The 26,198-nt window shown below is 47.0% G+C and overlaps 1 protein-coding gene across 3 annotated transcripts in view; it reads right to left on the bottom strand.

Annotated features, from left to right (window-relative positions):
• The window catches only part of BCOR (BCL6 corepressor), a 314,117-nt gene extending 294,117 nt beyond the window's left edge, over positions 1-20,000 (bottom strand). For all 3 annotated transcript variants that reach the window (XM_073616331.1, XM_073616330.1, XM_073616333.1), the window contains exon 1: positions 19,754-20,000. The gene's annotated coding sequence lies outside the window, so the exon portion shown is untranslated. The remainder of the gene's footprint in view (positions 1-19,753) is intronic.
• Between the last annotated feature and the right edge of the window lie 6,198 nt (positions 20,001-26,198).

The raw sequence follows: 26,198 nt of genomic DNA, 5'->3' as shown, positions 1-26,198 counted from the left end.
GTGTACATGTACACATAGGATAACATTGAATGAGTTCAGGGGCAGCTGAAAAAAAAGTGTCCACCTGCCTCTGAACGTCCGTTTAGCAGCAGCAGTGTATATGGGGCCTTAGGCCTCTTGCACACTGCAGATTAAAAAAGCTCAGTACAGCTTCTTTTTTTTTTTTACCGAGCTAAAACACAGCCCATTAATTGTAATGTGCCACACATGCACATAAAACAAGGGCCGTGCATTCTTCAGCAAAAAAAAAAAAACTAGAAAAATAAGCTTTTTTGGTCAGTAATTTACGCCTCATGCACGCAAATACCCATTTACATATTGTGCAGAACGAGAACATGAAAAAATGTTTTTGCAAAAGCACATACGTGAAAATACATACAAAAAAAAGTATGAAAAAGTAGATGTTCAAACAGTATGGTAATAAAGAAAAACCTCCTTTTTTTTTTTTTTTTAAGCGTTTTTTGAGTGGCACCACTCATTTTAAATGGGCCTCCCTTCACTCCAAAAATGCGCCATAGAAGCTCATGTACCACATTTTGGCACTAAGCCAGGCACGTTTTGTCATTGCGCATTTTGTCGCAATTTTTGTGCGGTTTGTTACACACCAGTCGCGGCAAAATCGCACCGCATTTTGGGTACCATTAAGAAATAATGCCACCGCAAGCACGTTTTGTTGCAATTCTGGAATTGCAGGCAGAATCGCATGATTCTGCCCACAATTCCATTACGCTCAGGTGTGAACGGGACCTTACTAGTCCATAAAGCTTGGTGCTGTCCTCTTTGCAGCCGTTCTAGTATTGGCTCTGCTCCCGTGCCACCATCTTGAACTATCTTACACATGTGAAAACATGTCACAGGTTTCTCCCAGGTCCCTAATACTTGGAAGAGACCAGCAGCACCACACATGTGCTATCATGGCACTGGTTGAGGTACAGTATGTGGGATTTGGTAGATATCTGCTCAATGTCTGCACATGCATGAGCCCCATTACTAAAACTGGCTTTTGGGATTTGTGACATGGACATTCCTGGAGGCAGCAGGTAGAACCCTACGTCATCCAAGAAATTGACAAGTGGAGAACAGAACAGCAAAAAAGGTATTAAACTGTTCCTAAAATGTCCAAACGGTCTGTTAATTTGGGGAAGATGAGACAAAGGTCTTTTAAAGGGTGAAGGTCTGTACTGTATAAAATCTATTTAACGTGGTTCTAAAGGCAGAAGGTTTTTGTAGCTTAATGCATTCTGTGCATCAAGCTAAAAAAAACTTCTGGGTGCAGCTCCCCTAGCCTTATACTTACCTGAGCCCGATCTCGATCCAGCAATGTGCATGAGAGCAGCCGCTCTTCCAGGTCTCTTTCCTCATTGACAATTCACCTCATTGTCCATGTTATTGTCTCTCCTCATGTCCATTCACAGGGGGGGTGGCTCTGGAGTGAGCCTGCTCGAGTGCCCCCCCCCCCCCCCATAGCAAGAGGCTTGCTATTTGGAACACCCAGCAGAGAGCTCCGGCGGGGGACCAAAAAAGAAGAGGCTGCTCTGTGCAAAACCATTCGCTCCATCTATGGCTGACTTTAATCTTCAACCTGTTCCAGTGGCAACTGTCCCTCAAAATGTCCACTCGCCTGCTCGCATTTGGTGAGTGGAAATTAGTGGAGGGCGAGTGTGAAGAAAGGGTGCACTGGGCTGACCGTTTCCTGGCTGTTTGCTTTGGTGCGGCCATCAGAGGGACCCAGAGGGGGAATCTCCTGCTGTGACATGATAGGCTGCACTGATGGGCAATGATAGGCTGCACTGATGAGGCAGAACTGATAAGCTCCACTGATAGGGGCTGCACCACTGATAAGGCAGCACTGATGGGCACTAATAGGCTGAACTGATGAGGCGGCAATGATGGGTACTGATAAACTGCACTGATGGGCACTAATGAGGCTGCACTGATAAGGCTGCACTGATGGGCACTAATGAGGCTGCACTGATAAGGCTGCACTGATGGCCACTGATGAGGCGGAACTGGTAAGCTGTCCTGATGGGGCTGCAATGATAAGGCAGCACTGATATGCTACACTGATGGGCACTATTAGGCTGCACTGATGGCCACAAATGAGGCAGCACTCTTAAGCTGCACTGATAAGGCAGAATAGATATTCTGCACTGATGAGGTTATACTAATGGCCACTGATGAAGCAGCACTGATAAGCTGTACTGATGGGCACTCATGAGGCAGCGCTGATATGCTGCACTGATGTGCATTGATGGGAATGTACTGATGGGCAGTGATGAGGCAGCACTGATAGGTACTGATATGCTTTATGTTAATATTGTTGTTAATATTTATTTTTGGAACCTAATTCTGCATAAAACATTTAACAGTGTCATTTCATTAGATAATTTATGAGGGCGTTTTTAGGGGCAGTGCAGGGTAGGGGATGGGTGAGGCAACTGGTTGCGGGGAACTTCTTTAGGCCTGGCTAGCGGCTCAGGACTTGAAATTTTGAGCCCTGGTCTAAGGTAGAGATTTTCCTCACTTTGCATAGATTTCTTCTTACTTTTTCCTCAATGAAACATAGACAGAAAAAAATAAATCAATGGGGTTTTACTCTTTCCTTACTTTATTCCAAAGTGAAAAAAATACATCCACATATTAAGTCCCAGACAGTTAAGCCCATGTTGAGTGTGTCAAGCCTGCTACAGAGCCTCTTTTTACTGGGGGAGGGGGGTGCAAAGTTGAGTTTTTAACCGGTTTAATCTGATAAGCCTTGGCGGGCATGTCTACAGATGCCTCATAGACACAAGATTGCTGCCCGCTCTGGCCACAAACAGCCGGACGCCGAGACCATTTAATGTTTATGAGCATCTTAAGGTCCCATGCCCACAGTTATCAATAAAGGTTGCTAGGTTTGCATAGCTTATGCCCACAGAGCACACCCCTGGGTCCGGGACCAAAAGGGTTATTATGTGGATTGGTTCAATATAAATGCACGCTGAGAAAAGCAGCCGTGTCGCTGTGCACTGCTTCCTATTAGAAAGAATGGAGTCTGCCAGGCACTAACACTGTGGCACCAGTTTTTTTTTTTTTCTTACGGACCCCCCTCTGGAGAATGAACAATGGGAAGCTAACAGAGCAGACTTCAAATCATGAACACAGGGTGCACTGACCATATATACAAGGCCTAACACAGGGGTTGTGCACACAGCTATTTTGTGTTTGCATTTTATTTGCATTTTTTTTTTTTTTTTTTTTTAATAAAAGAGACAAACATTTGCTTGTTTGAAATATACGAGTTCACTTGCCTGTGTGTCCGTTGGGGCTGCACTGTTTTTTATGTCTTCCATTTACGTGTTCTAAAAGCCTGCTGAGCTATTTGTACAAAACGATCTGTTCCTTTTTATATGGCGTAGCACAAAAAAATTACAGTATATGCTACACTGAGCACATCACCATGGATTACAAAATGCATTAAAAACACATGCAAAAAATGCATTCCACATATATAATTTCAAGTCTCTGTAGATACGGGGCATAAAACCAGTTGTGAGCACGCAGCCAAAGGCCATTCCAACCCGGAGCACACAGGCCCTCTTTGCTCATTTCAGTTGTGTTTTGGTTAAAAATGGGTAAGAGATGGGAGAGGGCTGTAGAGCTTTGTACAGCACAGAGAACTATTATTTATATACACATGCAGTCTGTCATAAACGCACATCGGAAAACCAGGAGGATATCAGCAACATGCTGTGCTTTTCCCGACGTCTATTTGTGACAGGCTGAGTGTGCAGCAAATAGGACATCACAAAGGACTTTTACTCCTATCTTTTCTCCAGGTCTCACCAAGATTTTGGCAAAGAAGCTCAGGAAAGGCTATCTTACCACATCCGAAAGCACATAGCCGTACATTTACTTGGCTAATTATTAGCTTAGGTGTGGGAAGATATCGACTTTTCCACCCAAATGTTATCTGAAATTACAGCTTCAGCTAGGAAGTCGACATTTTGAACTGTTTCCTTCTTACCATCCATGCTTTGCTGTTTGTCATTGAGGATGACCACATAGTCCATGGCCAATAGTAAGATGCAGAATGCTGGCATTTACATATCCCCAGGGTTTCCTCTCATACTCACTTAAGAATTATATTAGCAGTTGTAAACTTCACACGTCTACTTAAGTCTGATCACACATGGCCTAATTTTCCCTATTAAGGCTCCATTTACAATTATGCGTTGCAGAAAATCATATGTTCCCACAACAGGCGGCAGCGGCCGCACGCTACCTGCGATGGTACCATGCAGTGCCATTCATTCTTAAGATCAACCAAATGTAACTTGCTGATGGAGGTGTGGTGCAGTGTGGTATAATTAAAAGGTACAGGTCTAATTTCTGGGCTCCTGAGGTCCACACCAGCCCATTCATTTTGAATGGGCTGCCTAACATGGCACATGTAAAGCCCCTTTTACACGGGCCGGATCAGGTTTTTCTCAGCAGGGGATCTGTCCGCTGATCCCCTGCTGAGCTGACAGGTCTGTGTCCTCTTCACTTATGCAGGGCAAACACAGACACAGCCCGCTCTGCTCTATGGGCAGTCGGATGTAAACAGACCAGCTGTCTGTTTACTCCCAACTGCCCTCCAATCCAGCCAGACGGAGGAAAATGGATCTCCCTTCCATTTGTTTTTTGGATCTGAGGTGGCCGGGTGTAAACGGACACAAGTCAGATTACATATGACTGCCCAAAGAGGAGAATGGAGGGTCCGATCGGTCTAGCCAGGGGACCCTAATGTGCGAAAAAACGTGTGCTTTAATGCATTGCAGTTCAGCCACTAGGTGAGAACCTAGCCCAAATGATCGCTTATAGCCTCCCCCTCACTCATGGCCATTCCCTAAAGCCCAATTAAACCTTTAAGATTTATTATTGTATTGCAGCCATTATGTTATGCTTTCTTACACTACTGAGTGCTGCAGCAAGGGTTGAAATACCCTGTACCGCAGTACTCTGGAGAGTTGGGCCGCGGCTCTCGAACCCAAAAAAAACGGCCTCTTTGGGAGCAGGAGCACTGGTCATTGGTGCACTGTTTAGAGAGGGCGTGTCAGACAAGTACTCTATACAGCTGTGGTCCGACTCTCTCCAGAGTGCTGCAACAAAGGAGTATTTTACAGTGATTGTAAGGTCTCGTTTTTTTCCCTATAAAAATAACAAACATGTCATACTTACTTGCTGTGTGTAGTGGATTTTGACAGAGCAGCCCAGATCCTCCTCTTCTCGGGTCTTTCTTCTGTGATCCTGGCCCCTCCCTCCTATTGAATGCCCCCATAGCAAGCAGCTTGCTATAGGGGCACCCGAGCTGAGTCACAGCTCCCCGTGTCCATTCAGACACAAAGCCCTGATCCAGAGCCCCCCCCCCCTTTTTTGATCGACTAGCTGACTTTGATTAACAGCGGGGGCAGCCAATGGCATTGCTGCTGTGTCTCAGCCAATCAGGAGAGAAATTCTCAGATGGCTGAGACACTTGTGGACATCGCTGGACAGAAAGGGACCTCAGGTCAGTGTTGGGGGTGGGGGGACTGCACACAGAAGACTTTTTTTATCTTAATGCATAGAATGCATTAAAGGAGAAGTCCAGCCTGAGCTTGTTTGGCTGGGCTTCTCCTACGGGTCACAGGAGTGCAATTCGTTTTACACTCCTGTGACCCATTTTCAGCAGAGAGTGGTCTGAAGTCCGCTCTCTGCTGATGTCACAGGAATCAGTCCAGGCACCGTGTCATCATGACAAGTCTGAATCTGCCAGGTGCCTGGACTGATGCCCGTCTCAGCCTCTCGGCGAGCCGCTGAGAGACAGATGGCGGCTCCCCACCCCTCCACAGCTCAGAGCTTCAGTGAGTGCGGAGGAGCAGAGAAGAGAGCTGCTGTTTGACAGTCAGCAGCTCTCCGCTCGGGAAGCTGCGAGAACCAAGCCATCGGTGGTGTTCGATGGTTCAGTTCTCAGTGCAGAGGCGGCGGGGGACAGATGCAGCATTGGACCAATACTGCATCCACCTAGGTAAGTATGTTTATGGGAAAAAAGCCAAACCCATACTTCTCTTTTAAGATTAAAAAAAGCCTTCTGCCTTTACAATCCCTTTAACCCTTACTGCAGCACTTAGTAGGGAAAAAAAAAAACTAAAAGAAATTGCTTATATATGCAGTCTAGCATCATTACAGTAATAAATCTTGAGAGTTCGGTTGGGCTTTAAGTTTTCCTTTTTCTGGAGTTTGGGTTAAAGTTGGCCACACACACACACCAAATTTCGCCAGATTCATGATAAATCAGCCCAAATTTGCCCTGTGGGTGGCCCTGCAGGAGCTGTTCAGGTATTCTGACAGACGGTGGCACCAGCTGTCAGCATACAATGCCCCATAGTGGGAGAATCACCCACCTGTGTTGTTGGTGTGGATGGAGGAATCTGTTAGATTTCTTTAGTTTGGCCATAGCCCAATTTTCACTGGCAAAAAAAAAAATATTTAAAAAGGATAAGTTCACTGTATTTAGGGAGTAACGTGTTACCAAAGAGCACCTGCCCGCAAAACCCATCCCACGCCCGATCCCTCATTGTGATCTGCCTGCACCCTCTGTCACAATTTAAAAACAGTGTGGCCATGTGTCATTCATTCACGGTTTCCTGTGACTTAATGGGATATGCTGGAGCGAGTCTAAAGAAGGGCAATGAAATTAATAAGGGGATTGGAGGACCTCAATTACGAGGAACGTCTACGAGCTCTAAATTTATTCTCACTGGAGAAGAGACGCTTGAGAGGGAACATGTTAGGGATTTACAAATACCTCAATGGTGATCCCAGCGTAGGAAAAAAACTATTTAGTCTCAGGGAGTGTAAGAGGACACAGGGCCACACAATGGGATTGGAGGGGAAGAGGTTTAAGCTGCACAGGGGATGTTTTACTGTCAAGGCGATAAGGATGTGGAACTCTCTGCCACAATTGGTGGTGTCAGTGGGGAGTATTGATACTTTTAAAAGACTTTTGGACATGCATCTTAAAGAACACAACATATATATGGGAAATAATTATCGACACTGACACACGTACACCTACACAGGTTGAACTGGATGGACTATTGTCTTTATTCAACTGCTCGCATAGTCCTGCAGTGCAGCGACTGTCTGCCCATACGGGAGGTACGGGCAGACAGTGTGCTGAGAGCCTGCAGGATCCAGGCATTGCAGTTCAGCAGATCGCAGGTGCAATGCTTTACAGGCTGCAGGGTAAAAAAAAATATCCATTTTTTTTTTTTTTTTTTTTTTTTACCTGCAAAAGGATGAGCATTTTTATTATTTTCGTTGCCTTTAAGCATTGATAACAAGGATTATGGAAGCAGAATCCGGAGCCCAGGAAACATTTCAAGGACAAGCAGAATCAATGCGAGTTTATTACTGCTCTACTCAACCCTGCCGCAAATTTTTTCTTTGACGTGTGGATTTTTTTCTAAGCACAACAGCTCACAGGCTTTTTCTAGAACTTATATGTATCTGAATATTTATATGTTCAAACACATGATCCAAACACTTCTTTTAAAAACATGCCCTGGTAAATGCATGGATCTTTTCTTTTTCACATGGACAGTCAAGTGATACATTGCAGGGATTTGTCAGTATTCTAGAATATCTAAGAGGCCAATCTGCTCTGGGATCCCCATGTATACCCCCATGTAGGGAGAAAAAGCAGGCTATACATAGCCAATCTAACAGATGACATGGCTTCATGAAGAGAATGTGACATACAATGGGTCTCATCTTGAGTGAATTTCTATGTTGACACACTTTAACTAACCTTGAATGCAACCGGTTTGGAACTCTGGCATGTAAATTAGAAATTGTTTTGTCGCCCTTTCAAAATGTGCTTTGTAGAGGTTCCGGCCCCTGGTAGAATATGAAAGTGGAACAATTATCCTAGAGCAAACTGATCATGAAAGCTGCTGCCAGATTCATCCGCCTTAACAATGGCTCGGTGTCCACCACCCCTCCTCCTCCTCCTCTGCTGATCCCTCTACAGCAGTGGTTCTCATCTCCTGTCCTCAGGGCCCACTAACAGGCCAGGTTTGCAAGATAACTGAAATACATCACAGGTGATATACCAGTAATTTGCTGCTCGGTGATTGCAGTATTCTAGGCTGCATCTCCCCAAGGTAATACATAAAACCTGGCCTGTCAGTAGGCCCTGAGGACAGGGTTGATGACCACTGCTCTACAGCAGTTGTTCTCATCTCCTGTCCTCGGGACCCACTAAGAGGCCAGGTTTGCAAGATAACTGAAATACATCACAGGTGATATAATTTGCTGCTCGGGGATTGCAGTATTCTAGTCTGCATCTCCCCAAGGTAATACTTAAAATCTGGTCTGTTAGTGGGTCCTAAGTATGGGAGTTGAGAACCACTGCTCTACAAGCTTCCATTCACCCAATATAGAATTCAAAATACCAACATATAAAGCCATCCACAACTCTGCCCCGAGATACATCACCAACCTTGTCTCAAAATATCACCTCAACCGTCCTCTCTTCTCCTCCCAAGGCCTCCTGCTCTCCAGTTTCCTTGTCACCTCCTCCCATGCTAACCTCCAGGACTTTTCTAGAGTCTCTCCCATCCTCTGAGACTCCCTACCCCAATCTATCTGGCTATCTCCTACTCTGTCTGCCTTTAGGTGACCTCTGAAAACTCATCTTTTCGTGGGGAAGCCTTTCCCATTTCTACCTAATGATTTTTTTCTTTCTTCATCAGCTCATCCCCTCAGTTATTACATTTTGTACCAATTGCCCCTCCCTTTTAGATTGTAAGCTCTCATAAACAGGGTCTACCTAAAGCTGCCATGCACTGATGGAAAATGTATCAGTGTATGGGCTCCCCTGCTCAACAACAGTTGATTATAAAAGTTTCCATCAAACAATGGCTGCAACCAATTAGCACAGCCACCTACCAGTGTATTCTGATAATGGTCGGGTGCCACTGCCAGAATACCATGTCTCGGTGGGGGGGGGTTCCTCCATCCACATTGTTTGTGTGGATGAAAGAATCTGTTTTTTTTTTTTTTTCAGTCTGCAGGATGAAAAAAATAAATAAATAAATAAATAAACGAACCGCCTTTGGACAGTTTATTCCTCTTGTAGTTTAACTATACTGTCTTGCTTTATATTGTATAGCGCTGTGCAAACCGTTGGCCCAACCCTAGCACTGTTGGACTATATAAGTTCTGTATAATAATGAATTAAGCAACTTCCAAAGCGACTATAATGCAGTTATCACACTCCCAGAATCCTGCCTCCTGCACACCCCCTGGGCCACGCACCAGATATGCTTTGTGAAAGCTGTGTCTGTTGGATACAGCCAATGACAGAACGCAGTAAAGGGCCAATTACAATAGCCCTTTACCAAGTGATCAACTGTGTCCAATGACAGCTGATCACATGTAAACAGACTTGCCGGTTATCGGAAGTCCTTTTTTCACACGCTGTGTCTGTGTCAGGACAGCATTGCCCATAACCGGCAAGGCTGTCAGGTCACATTTACACTGAGCCCCCATTCACACTACTTCACTTGAAGTAGCACAATTTCAGGTGCGACTTGCCTGACATCTGTGCGACTTCATGCACAGATGTCTATGCAAGTCGCACCTGAAATCGCCAAAAATAGTGCAGGAACCTTTTTTCAAATTGGCGTAGCACCGCAAAGTCTGAGTTGCACTGATCTGAACAGTTCCCTTGCCGAAAATAGGATGCGACTTGTCATGCGATTTGAAACTGCAAATCCCATGGCAATTCAGGCTGGTGTGAGCGTGGTTAATAAACCTTTCGATTGTAAGCTCCGTGAGCAAGGCCCTCCTATTCCCTTTGTATTGAACTGTATTGTAATTGTGCTGTCCCCCTTCTACAGTGTAAAGTGCAGTGTAAACGGTTATACAAATCCTGTATAATAATCAGTGCAGCCCCATCAATGCAGATCAGTGCAGCTTATCAGTGCCGCCTCTTTAGCACACATAAGTGAAAAAAAAAGACCTATTTGCCAAAGTTTATAACAGAAACAAAGAAAACATTTTTTTATTTTTTCTAAATTTTCGGTCTTTTTTTGTTTAACAAAAAATAAAAAACGCAGTAGTGATTTAAGCGGAGTTCTGCCCCCCCCCCCTGAAAAAAAATTTTAAAAATGAAAAAATGTAAAATACTGTAGCTGCTGACTTTTAATATTAGGACACTTACCTGTCCAGGGATCCTGCGATGTTGGCACCCCAGCCGATTTTCGGATCAGCTCTTGGGTTCTGCCATTGCCATTCGTGATAAGGGAATCCGGCAGTGAAGCCTTTCAGCTTCAGAGCCAGTTCCCTACTCCGCATGGGCAAATCGTGCTGCTCTTTCTAACTGGCCCGGCGGCAGAGGAAGGGGGAGGGGGGCCGAACTTCCGAGGGACATCGCTAAGGCGCAGTCTTCCGGAAGTGGGGACAGGTACCTGTCAAAAATAGGTACCGTCCCCCCTTGAAAGGTGCCAAATGTGTGTGTGTGTGTGTGTGTGTGTGTGTGTGTGGGGGGGGGGTGTGTTAAGCAGATAAGCGGAGATTCCACTTTTAGGTGGAACTCCGCTTTAAATACCACCAAAAGAATGCTCTAGCTCAAAAAAATGATAAACATTTTATTAGGGTACAGTGTTGCATGATCGCAATTGTCATTTAAAGTGTGACAGCACTGAAAGCTGAAAATTGGCCTGGGCAGGAAGGGGGACAAAGTGCCCTGTATTGAAGTGGCTAGATTGCAAGCTCCAATGCGCAGTGTCCTCAGATTCCCCTTGTAGTGCATTGTATTGTAAGTGTGCTGTCTCCCTTTATATGGTAAAGCACTGTGCAAACTGTTGGAGCTGTACAAGTCCTGTAAAATAATAATAATCATCACATGGATGGGCCTCTCCTGAAGTTGACGGTGGTTACAATGGGGCTGACTTTTGCTCGAATGTAAGCTGTAAATATCGTATCGCCTGACCTAACCATTTGTACTTTGGACTTGGTTTATTGCCAAAGAATTAATTGGTCGTTAATAGGTTGGAATGCTTTGCAGCTACGCTGCCTAGAAAACATCATGCTAAAACCCATCACAAAAGCAAATATACAAAACACGCTCGCCCCTTGGGGTACCGCGCTTTGACCTGTTGAGTCTTTGTCAATCCCGGACCACCAATTCGATTAATGAAAGCTGCACATTTAAATGATCACGTTAAGGCTGAGTTCCCCTGTATCCAATTCGCAATAGCAGGAGATTGCGACCGGCTCTCTATGGAGCCGGTTCACATATCTCCGCAGCGGCTCCAGTGCGATTTGGTTCGTTTCAGGTCTGAATTCAGCCAAAAATTCGGACCTGAAATGCTGAACAAGGACGCACCGGACTACTGCTGTGAGCCGTTGCGTGCTCATATGTGAACCCAGCCTAAGGCCCCATACACACCATTAGATTTTCGGCAGATTTTTGTCTTCAGATTTACCAAAACCATATATTATGAGATCAAACCTTAAGACCCCTTTCACGCTGGGGCGTTTTTCAGGCGCTTTAGTGTTAAAAAAAGCGCCTGAAAGAAGCCTCATCTGCAATCTCAATGTGAGAGCCTGCGTGCTTTCACACTGAGACCCCTTTCACACTGGGGCGTTTTTCAGGTGCTTTAGCGTTAAAAAAAGCGCCTGAAAGAAGCCTCACCTACAATCCCGATGTAAAAGCCCGAGTGCTTTCACACTGGGGCGCTGCACTGGCAGGGCGTCAAAAAAAAAGTCCTGCAAGCAGCTTCTTTGCACCCCTTTGTGTTTTTGCCACCGGGTTGGGTGCGCCGATGGCCCGCGCCCTTTCACACTGCCAGCGCCTGAATAATGCCCCAGTGTGAAATGGGTCTTAAGCAGCGCTTTGCCAGCATTTTTCGGGCGCTGGCACTGTGGAAGGGCTCGGGCTTTCACATTGGGATTGCAGATGAGGCTTCTTTCAGGCGCTTTTTTTAATGCTAAAGCGCCTGAAAGCGCCCCAGTGTGAAAGGGGTCTTAGAGTTTCAATTTGTATGCAATCAGACAGAGCCCTTGCACTACATGGTTTTGATAAATCTGAAGACAAAAATCTGCAGAAAATCTAATAGTGTGTATGGAGCTTGTATGAGATCTCAGTGATTCCATGGGGGTTATTTACGAAAGGCAAATCCACTTTGCACTGCAAGTGCACATGGAAGTAGGATTGCCGCCTCATCCCTTTAAACCTGAACACATATGAATTACACAAGTTCTGAGACTAATTTAATGCAGATAAGGCACCAAGTGAGATAAATTACCACCTTAATCAGCCACAGAACCTGTGTAATCAATATGTGTTCGGGTTTAAAGGGATGAGGTGGCAACTCTACGTGTAAGTGCAGTCGCTGTAGATCTGAGGGGGACATGCAAGGAAAATAAAAAAACTGCATTTTAGCTTGCACATGATTGGATGATAAAATCAGCAGAGCTTCCCCTCATTTTTACAGAGAGTGCACTTGCAGTGTAAAATGGATTTTCCCTTTCGTAAATAACCCCCCAAGTCGTTTTCTCGGATGGAATACACCGATCCGCCTTCGCTATCCCCAGAAACACTCATCCGGAATGCGTTTCGGAATATAAAAATGAATGCCTTCCAATAAAAGCCTTTATTGAGCACGCCGCCGCCACCTCATCCGGCTCCGGCGCGGTTGACGAAAAGGTCGTGACTGGCGAAGCACGTTGGAAATCACATTATTCCCTTGGTGCGATGACGCCATCCCCTCCCCCCGGCCGGGCTCACAAGGGGTTAAACGCCCTGTAATCTTCCCAGCTGCTGATTGCACGGCTTCGCTGTGGAGATGGCAGTGCAATCGTGCAATTAGGCAGCAGAATAGCTAATGGGCTGTGCGAGTCATTGATCCGGAGAATACTTCCTAATTAACTCTCAGTCACCTATTTGTGACAGGCGCTGTGATCGCCGCACCCACCCGACCAACCCAAGCCCGGGACTTCCTGCCCACATTAACCCCGGCGTGACCGGCCTCTGATGGGCGATCATCATCCCCCACACGTCTCTGGAGGGGGAAGGGTTAATGCGGCGTGCGTGCCAATCGATCGGTGACAATGCTGTCATCTCCGGCCACCCTCCGCGTACAGGCCGCTTATCTCCGTCACCAGGCGGCTCCGGCGGCATTCTAATCCCCCGATTGCATCAGAGCCTGCCCTTCACACGTGTCTATATAGGAGATCGGCGTACCTTCTCCGGAGAATTACCGCCATCGCCTCTCATTCATCTGCCATTAATCACTTCTCACTTACCGCTGATTACATGGCGTATAGCGGAGCCGCTAACATCGGAGAATCATCACCCTCCTCAACCAATGGCAGCTCTGTAATATCGCCTTCGACACACAATCAGATTTTTGAACGACCGTTTTTTTGTGGCATGTTAGTCTCATGTCAAAAGTGAAGAGGTCACTCACCATACGAAAATTCTCCTACGACAGAATTCAACGTCAGATGTCATATAATATGTTGAATAGTTTCTATGTATTCTTTCGTTTCTGAGCATGCGTAGTCTTGCTCTTACGATTTTTTTCAGACAAAAACCGTGCTAATTAAGGGCCGCCGTACACATGATACGAAAATCTGATGGAAAAATTTGTACGACGAGCTGTCTGCCGATTTTCGGATCGTTAGTACGGTGCTTTTGACAGCTGATTTTGCTTTTTCGTCAAGACAAAAGCTGGTTGTGCGGACTATACATTTTTTGTCTGATGTGAACATTGGGGGTTATTTATGAAAGGCAAATCCACTTTGCACTACAAGTACACTTGGAAGTACAGTCGCTGTAGATCCGAGGGGAAGATCTGAAATGAGGGGAAGCTCTGCTGATTTTATCATCCAATCATGTACAAGCTAAAATGCTGTTTTTTATTTTCCTTGCATGTCCCCCTCAGATCTACAGTGACTGCAATTTCAAGTCCACTTGTAGTGCAAAGTGGATTTGCCTTTCGTAAATAAACCCCCAATGCCCATTTTCATTTCATTAGTATAGTTTTCATGTGAAAAAAATCATAAGAGCAAGACTACGCATGTTCAGAAATGAAAGAATACATAGAAAACTATTCAACAGATTGGGGGTTATTTACGAAAGGCAAATCCACTTTGCACTACAAGTGCACTTGAAATTGCAGTCACTGTAGATCTGAGGGGGACATGCAAGGAAAATAAAAAACAGCATTTTAGCTTACATATGATTGGATAATAAAATCAGCAGAGCTTCCCCTCATTTCAGATCTTCCCCTCAGATTTACAGCGACTGCACTTCCAAGTGCAATTTCAAGTGCACTCTGCGCCTGTAGTTTGCACTTGTAGTGCAAAGTGGATTTGCCTTTAGTAAATGACCCCCATTACGTCACTTCTGATGTTGTATTTTTCACATTGTGAGTAACCTCTTCACTTTCGACATGAGACTAGCATGCAACAAAAAACGGACGTTCGGTCGTCCAAAAATCTATGCGTGTGTATGAGGCTTTAAACAAAAATCGGACGTTGTGTTCACATCCAAAAAAATGTTATAGTCTGCACCTGCAGCATTTGTCGTACGAAAAATCAGAATTGGCTGTCGAAGGCACCATACTAACAATCCGAAAATCAGCAGATCGTTTGGATGAAATTTTACCTCCGGTTTTCCTATCATGCCTTAAATGGCCCCCCCTACGCACTGGAAAACACGCATTTTTAGGTGCGGGAAACTGCATGGTGCCGCGTTCCATACAGAAAGAATACTTGTTCTACCTTTGACTGCACTGAAACGCACTGCCAGTGTTGCCAACCTACCAAATTAAAATTTGAAATTTACTGACGTGACCCCCAAAATTTACTGACATAGCCATGTTTTTACTGGCATTTACCAAAAGTTACAAAATTATAGTTCTAGGCTGGGTTCACACTACTGCAAATTGGATGTAGATTTCTTCGCATCCAATTCGCGTGACAAGAGACTGTGACCTGCTCTCTATGGGAGTCCCGTGTGTCTTCTGATCTGAATTCAGCCAAAAATTCAGGCTGAAATCGGACCTGAAACGGAAAACAGGGACGCACCAGACCCCTGCTGTGAGCCGCTCCGCACAGCAGTGTGAACCCAGCCTGAGGGTACGTTCACACTGAATGCGGGTTTGAAATAATGCGAGTTCAGCTGAACTCGCACAATTTCAAACCTGCATTTCAGTGCGTGTTGGGGGGCGATTTGAAAGACAGATGTCTGTTGAAACCGCCCCTGGAGTCACCTAAAGTAGTGCAGTAACTACTTTTGGAAATCGGTGGGGGGGGGGGGGGGGGTCTGCAAAGTCGGCGTCGCACCTAGGGTTGCCACCTCATCCCTTTAAACCCAAACACATGAATTACACAGGTTCTGAGGCTAATTTAATGCAGATAAGCCCTGTTTGACATTGATGCGGTTTGGCAATGGCACCGTCCTAATCGGTGCGATGGCGCATTTGCAGCACTGCACCGATTACCAAAAGTAGTCTCTGTACTACTTTTGGTGATTTCGGGGTGCGATTTACATTGACATCTGTGCAGAAACCCGCACAGATGTCTCTGAAATCACTTGAAGTAGCACGATCTCGAAGTAACAGGTCAGCGCCATTTCAGGTGCTACTTGGCTGACATCTGTGCCACTTCATGCATAAATGTCTACGCAAGTCGCTCCTGAAATCGCAAAAAATATTGTAGGAAACTTCTTTTCAAATCGGTGTGGCACCGCAAAGTCGGAGTGGCACGGATTTGAACAGTTCCATTGCCAACAATAGGGTGCAACTTGTCATATAATTTGGAACTGTCAAATCGCATGACAAGTAACACCAGTGTGAACGGGGGCTTAAGTGCAGATTCCAGTGTGACTTGTCATCAGTTAAATACATTGCGGGCCCCTAAAATAAAAGAGTGTGCAATAACTTACATTTAACAAAAAAACAGCCACAGTATAAGTAGAAAAGCCTGTCCACTGCCGGCATGTTATACAAAAGGAACCTTGCTCTAGCGTGGAGCAGTGTTGTGTGAAAGTGGATGGCCCTTCCTTTACTGAGAGATAGAGCTCTCCAATCAGTGGTAGGGGATGTATACTTTGCGAATTACAAAGCTATAGGTCTGAGTTGGCAAAGGGCATGTCAGTGTTATTCAGAGAGACCACAGCTTCCACACTGAGAGTAAGGCTCCATTCACACCTAGGCTATTCAAATCGCAGGCGGAATTGTCGCGATTTGTGATGCCATTACTTCTTAATGGCACCCAAATTGTGGTGTGATTTTTGCCATGTGATAAATTGCACTCCATTTGCAGCAAAGCTTGATACTGTCCCAAAAAGAAGTTTCTACTCCTTTTTGAGCGACAAGCTTTGCAATCTTACCGCGATTAGGGTGTCATTAAGAAGTAATGGCATAGCAAACGCGCCCCACGTTTTGCCGCAATTTGGAGTTGCGGGCAGAATTGTGGCCATTTCACCCACGATTTAAGTCACCTAGGTGTGAATAGAGCCTATTCTCTACATCATGCAGTGGACAAGCTTTTCTACTTAGTTTCTGTGTTTGCTTTCTACAGAAAAACTGTAGGACATTGAACTCATTATCTTGATGCACCTGAAATATATTTAGCTGTTTAAAACTGAAAGTTCATTTGGGTTTTATAATACCTGTCCTTCCAGGCTGAGCCTTATAGCAACTGTCCTGAGCTACTAGCCTGAACTATAAAATGATTGTCCAGCAAGCCTGGGCCCTGTAGTACCTGTCATTCACTGACAGCCTGAGCCTTGTAATACCCATCCAAGGCTGCTTGCCTGGGATTTATGGCCTGTGTTGACAGGCTTTTGTTTATGTCAGAACTGCTTCTACCTGAAACAAGTCAATAGAAATGCAAAAGCAACTTGATGCAGCTTTACCAGGATTGCTAGTGTGACATTAGTCTTAAACGGTTTTGCCAAACTGTGCCTTGTAGTAGCTGGGCTGACAGCCTGAGTTCTATATTCCCTGCCTCCTGCTGCCAGACTGAGCTATATAGTAACCCTGGCATGCAAGCCCGAGTCTTACAGTAATTGTCCTGCACTGCCAGCCTGAGCCTCATCCTGAGCTGCCATCCAAAGACGTATAGGAACCATCTCGGGCTGCCAGTCTGAGCCTTATAATAACCATCCTGGGCGACTATGCAAAGACGTATAGTAACCATCCCGGGCTGCCAGCCTGAGCTTTATAGTAACTATCCTGGACTGCCAGCTTGGGCCTTATAGTAACTGTCGTGGGCAGTCGGCTTGAGTCTTATAGTAACCATCCTATGCTGCCAGCCTGAGCCTTACAGTAACCATCTAAGGTGTCAGACAGAACCTTACAGTAAGTGTCCTGGGCTACTTGACTGAACCTTATAGTATCTATGAATACAAATTGCTGCTCCAGCTTGGCCCGCACCATGGGACGGAATAATCCAGCTTCCAGAGGGTGCCAGTCCAGCTTACCACTGAATCAGACTGAACCAACACAAATCCGGATGGCTGCACTCCTCAGATCCAGTAAAAAGCCACATTTGTTTCATATTACATCCATAAAAGCAGTGCAGTCACAGCAGGGTAAAGAGAGGCATGGTAGATGCCCACTGGCCTCAACCAGGTCACTCTTCACCCCACAGTGACTGCACTCACTACTTTTATGGATGTAATATGAAACAAAGGTGGCTTTTTATTGGATCTGAGGAGTGCAGCTGTCCTGACTTCTGCTTGTTAAGTCTCGTAGTATCTATCCTATGCTCCCAGCCTAAGCCTACTGGTCCTGCCAGCCAGAGCATTGTAGTGCCTGTCCTGCCAACCTGTATAGTACTTATTATATGCTGCCAACCTGAACTTTATGGTAGCTGCTGCTCTGCACTGCCAGCCTGTATAGTACCTGTCCTGTCCAGGTCAGCCTGAACCATATAGTGCCTGTCCTGTCTTGCCAGCCTCAGTCGTACAGTACTTGTCCTGCCAGCCCAAGCCTACTGCTCTGCTTTACCAGCCTGAATAGTACCTGTCCTGCCAGCCTGAGCTGTATAGTGCCTGTCCTGTCAGCCTGAGCTGTATAGTGCCTGTCCTGTCAGCCTGAGCTGTATAGTGCCTGTTATGTTCTGCCAGCCTGAGCTGTATAGTGCCTGTCCTGTCGGTCTGAGCTGTGTAGTGCCTGTCCTGTCTGAGCTGTATAGTGCCCGACCTGTCTGAGCTGTATAGTGCCTGTCCTGTCGGTCTGAGCTGTATAGTGCCCGTCCTGTCGGTCTGAGCTGTATAGTGCCCGTCCTGTCGGTCTGAGCTGTATAGTGCCTGTCCTGTCTGAGCTGTATAGTGCCTGTCCTGTCAGTCTGAGCTGTATAGTGCCTGCCCTGTCTGTCTGAGCTGTATAGTGCCTGACCTGCCGGTCTGAGCTGTATAGTGCCTGTCCTGTCGGTCTGAGCTGTATAGTGTCTGTCCTGTCAGTCTGAGCTGTATAGTGCCTGCCCTGTCTGTCTGAGCTGTATAGTGCCTGACCTGCCGGTCTGAGCTGTATAGTGCCTGTCCTGTCGGTCTGAGCTGTATAGTGTCTGTCCTGTCGGTCTGAGCTGTATAGTGTCTGTCCTGTCGGTCTGAGCTTTATAGTGCCTGTCCTGTCAGCCTAAGCTGTATAGTGCCTGTCCTGTCAGCCTGAGCTGTATAGTGCCTATTCTGTTTTGCCAGCCTGAGCCATATAGTGCCTGTCCTGTCGGTCTGAGCTGTATAGTGCCTGTCCTGTCGGTCTGAGCTGTATAGTGCCTGTCCTGTCGGTCTGAGCTGTATAGTGCCTGTCCTGTCGGTCTGAGCTGTATAGTGCCTGTCCTGTCGGTCTGAGCTGTATATTGCCTGTCCTGTCGGTCTGAGCTGTATATTGCCTGTCCTGTCGGTCTGAGCTGTATAGTGCCTGTCCTGTCTGTCTGAGCTGTATAGTGCCTGTCCTGTCGGTGTGAGCTGTATAGTGCCTGTCCTGTCGGTGTGAGCTGTATAGTGCCTGTCCTGTCGGTGTGAGCTGTATAGTGCCTGTCCTGTCGGTGTGAGCTGTATAGTGCCTGTCCTGCCAGCCTGAGCTGCAATTGCCTGTCCTGTTCTGCCAGCCTGAGCCATATAGTCCCTGCCCTGTCCTGCCAGCCCCAGCCTCATTCACACACCTGTAAAGAAACGCATATAAAAGCATTTTTTTAATTACGGATCTAAATGCAGTTGCACTGTTTTCAATGGAGCCATTCACACAGATGCCTAAACATGAGCTGCTTTCAGATCCATAACACTAAATAGAAAACGCTGCATCTAAGAACATTTGCTTTACGTACATATGTGTATAAACGCATGTATGCACGTTTTGTGTGTAAATTAAATCTAACCAAATGAGAAAAAAAATGATCATAAAAAACAAATGATGTACGCATACGCATCTTTACGTATTTAAACGCAATTGTTTCACTGATCGTGACTAGGAACTTTTCTCTAGAAAACACGTCGTGCTGCCCTGTCACAGACTGGTGGAAGTAGGACGTTCTCTGTCCCCGTACAAGGACTCCGCTGTCACCTCTGATCAGTGTGATGACAGCCCTCCCCTCCCCCACACAAAGTTGCAGAGTGAAGTTTAGGAGCGATGTGTGGCAGCCGGGAGTGTGCGAACACACAGCGAGGTGTCACAACACAATGGGATCAATAGACAGCAATGGGACACGTCAGCCATCCTCTGACCTTTTCCCGAGGGGGGCCTCTGTGGGACGATGGTCGGTGTGTCCGGTCCTTCCCTGCGGTCACCTCTTCCGTCCCCGGGATGTCAGGCTTCAGGTGTCCGGAGGAGGGAGGGAAGGAAGCCTGTGATGTCTCCCTATACACGGGGTGTGCGGCTCCCCCACCACGACTGTCCGTGTGTCTGTGTATAGGACGGCAGCCACTTCCAGGCCGCTCCGTGTATTGTTCAGAGGGGAGCGCAGTGTCGGCTCTCTCCCATACACATATAGTGAGCCCTCCTCCGGCTCCTCTCCTCCACACCAGCCACACACGGCTCTGTAAAACGTATGATTAGGGCCCTGTTGTGTCTCCCTAGGGTTAAAGTGTTCTCAGTTTAGCCCTAATCGGAGCGGCTCTACCAAAAATTTGCCGCTTATTAAAATGCCCCAGTGACCGAGCCGCGCCGTCTCCGCTCTCCTCCCCACCAACCTCCTTGTGTTTGTCTGTCCTGTCAGACACCCGGCTCTACCCACAAGGCCGGGATACGGCGCCGAACGCTGCTCCATGGCTCCTGTCATCTCCACACCGGAGAGCTGTGTACACGGGCGGGGAAAGCAGCCCTCAAGTGCTCGGAAATGGCGGCTCACAACTGTGCCCGAGCGCTGTAGGGTGACTGGAAGTATTCTGTGAGCCGTGTATAATACGTATTCTCCCGCTCGGCTACACACATTCTCCGCAACATTCTCTCATGGCTGCTGCCTCATTCACACTGCTGTGCGTTTTCTCAAAGCCCGCCGTATTGTGGCTCATTCACATGGCTGTACGTTTCCTGAGAGCCTGCCGTAATGAGGCACATTCACACGGCTGTACGTTTCCTCAGAGCCCGCCGTATTGAGGCTCATTCACATGGCTGTACGTTTCCTGAGAGCCTGCCATAATGAGGCACATTCACACAGCTGTACGTTTCCTCAGAGCCTGCCGTATTGAGGCTCATTCACATGGCTGTACGCTTCCTCAGAGCCTGCCGTAATGAGGCACATTCACACAGCAGTACGTTTCCTCAGAGCCCGCCGTATTGAGGCTCATTCACATGGCTGTACGTTTCCTCAGAGCCTGCCGTAATGAGGCACATTCACACAGCTGTACGTTTCCTCAGAGCCCGCCGTATTGAGGCTTATTCACACGGCTGTACGTTTCCTGAGAGCCTGCCATTTTGAGGCTCATTCACACGGCTGTACATTTCCTCAGAGCCCGGCGTATTGAGGCACATTCACACGGCTGTACGTTTCCTCAGAGCCCGCCGTATTGAGGCTCATTCACACGGCTGTACGTTTCTTGAGTGCCTGCCGTATCGAGGCTCATTCACACGGCTGTACGTTTCCTCAGAGCCTGCCGTATTGAGGCTCATTCGCATGGCTGTACGTTTCCTGAGAGCCTGCCGTAATGAGGCACATTCACACAGCTGTACGTTTCCTCAGAGCCCGCCGTATTGAGGCTCATTCACACGGCTGTAAATTTCCTGAGAGCCCGCCATTTTGAGGCTCATTCACACGGCTGTACGTTTCCTCAGAGCCCGCCGTATTGAGGCTCATTCACACGGCTGTACGTTTCCTGAGAGCCTGCCATAATGAGGCACATTCACACGGCTGTACGTTTCCTCAGAGCCCTCCGTATTGAGGCTCATTCACATGGCTGTACGTTTCCTGAGAGCCTGCCGTAATGAGGCACATTCACACAGCTGTACGTTTCCTCAGAGCCCGCCGTATTGCGACTCATTCACACGGCTGTACGTTTCCTGAGAGCCTGCCATTTTGAGGCTCATTCACACGGCTGTACGTTTCCTCAGAGCCTGCCGTATTGAGGCTCATTCGCATGGCTGTACGTTTCCTGAGAGCCTGCCGTAATGAGGCACATTCACACAGCTGTACGTTTCCTCAGAGCCCGCCGTATTGAGGCTCATTCACACGGCTGTAAATTTCCTGAGAGCCCGCCATTTTGAGGCTCATTCACACGGCTGTACGTTTCCTCAGAGCCCGCCGTATTGAGGCTCATTCACACGGCTGTACGTTTCCTGAGAGCCTGCCATAATGAGGCACATTCACACGGCTGTACGTTTCCTCAGAGCCCTCCGTATTGAGGCTCATTCACATGGCTGTACGTTTCCTGAGAGCCTGCCGTAATGAGGCACATTCACACAGCTGTACGTTTCCTCAGAGCCCGCCGTATTGCGACTCATTCACACGGCTGTACGTTTCCTGAGAGCCTGCCATTTTGAGGCTCATTCACACGGCTGTACGTTTCCTCAGAGCCTGCCGTATTGAGGCTCATTCACACGGCTGTACATTTCCTCAGAGCCCGGCGTATTGAGGCACATTCACACGGCTGTACGTTTCCTCAGAGCCCGCCGTATTGAGGCTCATTCACACGGCTGTACGTTTCCTGAGAGCCTGCCATTTTGAGGCTCATTCACACGGCTGTACGTTTCCTCAGAGCCTGCCGTATTGAGGCTCATTCACATGGCTGTACGTTTCCTGAGAGCCTGCTGTAATGAGGAACATTCACACAGCTGTACGTTTCCTCAGAGCCCGCCGTATTGAGGCTCATTCACACGGCTGTACATTTCCTGAGAGCCCGCCATTTTGAGGCTCATTCACACAGCTGTACGTTTCCTCAGAGCCTGCCGTATTGAGGCTCATTCACACGGCTGTACATTTCCTCAGAGCCCAGCGTATTGAGGCACATTCACACTGCTGTACGTTTCCTCAGAGCCCGCCATATTGAGGCTCATTCACACGGCTGTACGTTTCCTGAGTGCCCGCCGTATCGAGGCTCATTCACATGACTGTACGTTTCCTCAGAGCCCGCCGTATTGAGGCTCATTCACACGGCTGTACGTTTCTTGAGTGCCCGCCGTATCGAGGCTCATTCACACGGCTGTACGTTTCCTGAGAGCCTGTTGTAATGAGGCACATTCACACAGCTGTACGTTTCCTCAGAGCCCGCCGTATTGAGGCTCATTCACATGGCTGTACGTTTCCTGAGAGCCTGCCGTAATGAGGCACATTCACACAGCTGTACGTTTCCTCAGAGCCCGCCGTATTGATGCTCAATCACACGGCTGTACGTTTCCTGAGAGCCTGCCATTTTGAGGCTCATTCACACGGCTGTACGTTTCCTCAGAGCCTGCCGTGTTGAGGCTCATTCACACGGCTGTACATTTCCTCAGAGCCCGGCGTATTGAGGCACATTCACACGGCTGTACGTTTCCTCAGAGCCCGCCGTATTGAGGCTCATTCACACAGCTGTACGTTTCTTGAGTGCCCGCCGTATCGAGGCTCATTCACACGGCTGTACGTTTCCTCAGAGCCTGCCGTAATGAGGCACATTCACATGGCTGTACATTTCCTCAGAGCCTGCCGTATTGAGGCTCATTCACACGGCTGTACATTTCTTGAGTGCCCACCGTATCGAGGCTCATTCACACGGCTGTACGTTTCCTCAGAGCCTGCCGTATTGAGGCTCATTCACATGGCTGTACGTTTCCTGAGAGCCTGCCGTAATGAGGCACATTCACACAGCTGTACGTTTCCTCAGAGCCTGCCGTATTGGTGCTCATTCACACGGCTGTATGTTTCCTGAGAGCCCGCCATTTTGAGGCTCATTCACAGGGCTGTACGTTTCCTCAGAGCCCGCGGTATTGAGGCTCATTTACACGGCTGTACGTTTCCTCAGAGCCCGCGGTATTGAGGCTCATTCACACGGCTGTACGTTTCCTCAGAGCCCGCGGTATTGAGGCTCATTCACACAGCTGTACATTTCCTCAGAGCCTGCTGTATTGAGGCTCATTCACACGGATGTACATTTCCTCAGAGCCTGCTGTATTGAGGCTCATTCACACATTCTCTCATGACTGCTGCCTCATTCACAAGGCCGTACATTTCCTCAGAGCCTGCCATGTTGAGGCTCATTCACACAGTTGTACATTTTCTCAGAGCCCACGTATTGAGGCTCATTCACACGGCTGTACGTTTCCTCAGAGCCTGTCGATTTGAGGCTCATTCACATGGCTCTACATTTCCTCGGAACCTGTGGTATTGAAGCTCATTCACACGGTTATACATTTCCTCAGAGCCCACCGTATTGAGGCTCATTCACACGGCTGCACATTTCCTCGGAGCCTGCCGTATTGAGGCTCATTTACACGGCTGTAAGTCTCCTCAGAGCCTGCCATATTGAGGCTCATTCACACGGCTGTACATTTCCTTAGAGCCAGCTGTATTAAGGCTCATTCACACGGCTTATTCACATGGCTCAACATTTCCTCAGAGCCCACCATATTGAGGCTCATTCACATGATTGTACATTTCCTCAGAGACAACCGTATTGAGGCTCATTTACACGGTTGTACATTTCCTCAGAGCCCGCCGTATTGAAGCTCATTCACACAGCTCTACATATTCTTAGAGCCCACTGAATTGAGACTCATTCACATGGCTCTACATTTCCTCAGAGCCCGCTGTATTGAGGCTTATTCACACGGCTGTATGTTTCCTCAGAGCCTGCTGTAGTGGGACTCTTTTATATGGGTTGTACATTTCCTCAAAGCCTGCCGTTTTGAGGCTCATTCGCACAGCTGTACATTTCCTCAGAGACCGCTGTATTGAGGCTCATTCACACGGCTGTACATTTCCACAGAGCCCGCTGTATTAAGGCTCATTCAAATGGCTGTACATTTCCTCAGAGCCCCCCATATTGAGGCTCATTCACAGGGGTCTACATTTCCTCAGAGCCTGCTGTCTTGAGGCTTATTCACACGGCTGTATGTTTCCTCAGTGCCTACTGTAGCAAGGCTCTTTTACTGGGTCATACATTTCCTCAGAGCCTGCTGTATTGGGGCTCATTCATACAGCTATAAGTTTCCTCAGAGCCTGTTGTATTAAAGCGGTAGTATGCCACTGGGTGTTTTTTGTTTTTTCAAACCTGAAAGGCAATATCATAATGTGCTAGTATGCATCGCATACTAGCACATTATGTGAAACTTACCTGAAAACGAAGTCTTCCAGCAGCGCTCTGTCATCGTTAAAGGCGCTTCCATCTTCACTCAGTCTTCCTTCCGGGTTTGCGGACACCGGCTGTGTGAGTGTGCGTAGCCGCGATGACATCACTCCCTCGCATGTGCGCGGAAGCCACTGTTTACAGCACAGGACTCTGAAGGAACGGCATGGGTATGCCATTCCTTCAGAGCACATGTACCGATGACCTCACCAGTTGCATCTACAGTAAATATCTCCTAAACGGTGCACATTTAGAAGATATTTACAGTACCTACAATTTATATAAAAAGTCTACACACCCCGGCTGTTAAAATGTCAGGTTTCTGTGATGTAAAAAAATGAGACAAAGATAAATTATTTCAGAACTTTTTCCACCTGTAATGTGACCTATAAACCGTACAACTTAATTGAAAAATAAACTGAAATCTTTTAGGGGGGGAAGTAAAAATAAATAACTAAAATAATGTGGTTGCATAAGTGTGCATATCCTCTTTTAACTGGGGATGTAGCTGTGTTCAGTATTAAGAAATCACAATCAAGCTCATGGTAAATAGGAGTCAGTACACACCTGTCATCATTTAAAGTGCCTCTGATTAACCCCAATTAAAGTTCAGCTGCTCTAGTAGGTCTTTCCTGACATTTTCATAGTCGCATCCTACAGCAAAAGCCATGGTCCGCAGAGAGCTTCCAAAGCATCAGCGGGATCTCATTGTTAAAAGGTATCAGTCAGGAGAAGGGTACAAAAGAATTTCCAAAGCATTAGATATACCATGGAACACTGTGAAGACAGTCATCATCAAGTGGAGAAAATATGGCACAACAGCGACATTACAAAGAACTAGATGTCCCTTCAAAATTGATGAAAAGACTAGAAGTAAACTGGTCAGGGAGGCTGCCAAGAGGCCCACAGCAACATTAAAGGAGCTGCAGGAATATCTGGCAAGTACGGGCTGTGTGGTACATTTGACAACAATCTCCTGTATTGTTCATATGTCTGGGCTATGGGGAAAGACTTTTCTTACCAAGAAAAACATCTCAGTCTGGCTACATTTTGCAAAAACATACCTGAAGTCTCCCAAAAGCACGTGGGAAAATGTGTTATGGTCTGATGAAACCAAGGTTTAACTTTTAGGCCATAATTACAAAAGATATGTTTGGAGCAAAAACAACACTTTACATCACCAAAAGAACACCATACCCACAGTGAAGCATGGTGGTGGCAGCATCATGCTTTGGGGCAGTTTTTCTTCAGCTCGCACAAAATCTTCAGGCTTCTGCTTGAAAGCTGAACATGAAGAGGAACTTCATCTTTCAGCATGACAACGCCATTTAGGAGATATTTCATGTACACTGCGCCAATGTCATCATCGACGCAGTTTACATGAAATATCTCCTAAACAGTGCACTCCATGCCG

Source organism: Aquarana catesbeiana, linkage group LG02 (genome assembly GCF_042186555.1).
Source record: "Aquarana catesbeiana isolate 2022-GZ linkage group LG02, ASM4218655v1, whole genome shotgun sequence".
Lineage (NCBI taxonomy): Eukaryota > Metazoa > Chordata > Amphibia > Anura > Ranidae > Aquarana > Aquarana catesbeiana.
This window is presented reverse-complemented; position numbering and strand designations above follow the sequence as displayed.